A 1007-nucleotide genomic window follows, 5' to 3' on the forward strand; every position below is an offset into this window, starting at 1 on the left:
ACAACAAGCTGGAATGAAAACAAGCCAACATGGAACTGAAGTAATAACTTTCTACTCCGTACATTTTTTTAATGTAAGAAGTAAAACGTCAGATAATTGCATTAAAATGTAGAAGTAAAAAGTCGGCTGAAAAATAATTATTCAAGTATAGATGACCAATATTTCCACTTAACAACATTTCCACTAAAGTAACAAAGTATTTGTACTAAGTTACTTTGCACTTGTGTTTCCCGGTCCCGATAAACATACAATATACAAAATAAATGGACCAAACAGAGAATCATCCAGCACTTTCTTTCATTTCCACTTCAATGATCTGTTCTACAAGGCAAAGCAAACCTGTTGTGACAGAACAGCGTGACAGGACAGAGAGCCTTGTGAATGGTGAAATTTTATTCTAGTCGCTCTACAGAGAGAGAAAGAAAGAAATAGAAAGATAGAGAGATAAACAGTGCCACTGTACAGAAGAGCTCTTGTGAAATTCACACAAAAAATATTGTTTTTACTCTTTATAATTCTCCCATGATGATGTATTCCAGTATGAATTTACAAGCGATTTTTACAGGTGTCATTTCTAAATATATTCAAAATAGTTCCTTAAAAGTCTTTTGAGGAAGTATTAGTCCTTTTTTTGTTTCGTTTTTTAAAAAAAGCTCTTTTCTTACAGCAAACAATAAAGAAAGAGATCTTGATTCTTTGGAGGGATAGCAGACTCAAAGAAGAGGGTTCCTTTTTCTTCATCTTTAGAGCTGGAGTCCTGACTACACATGAAGGAGAGGGAAGCAGAGCTGGTGATACAGTATTTTCTCACCTGCCATTGGAGGAAGAGCACGGACGTTCCACCATATTGAGCCATGCCTGACCCCCTGACCTGCCACGCCTTTGGGCCAAACTTGGTCTGATAACCAACCAGCCAAAAGGAGTTGCATTGGGGGTGGGGCGGGGTGGGGCGGGGCGGTCCGCCCCTCTAAGAATAGCACGGCATGTAGTCCTTTTTATTTAAATAA

The sequence above is a fragment of the Austrofundulus limnaeus genome, unplaced genomic scaffold (genome assembly GCF_001266775.1).
Source record: "Austrofundulus limnaeus strain Quisiro unplaced genomic scaffold, Austrofundulus_limnaeus-1.0 Scaffold38, whole genome shotgun sequence".
NCBI classification, from domain to species: Eukaryota; Metazoa; Chordata; class Actinopteri; order Cyprinodontiformes; family Rivulidae; genus Austrofundulus; species Austrofundulus limnaeus.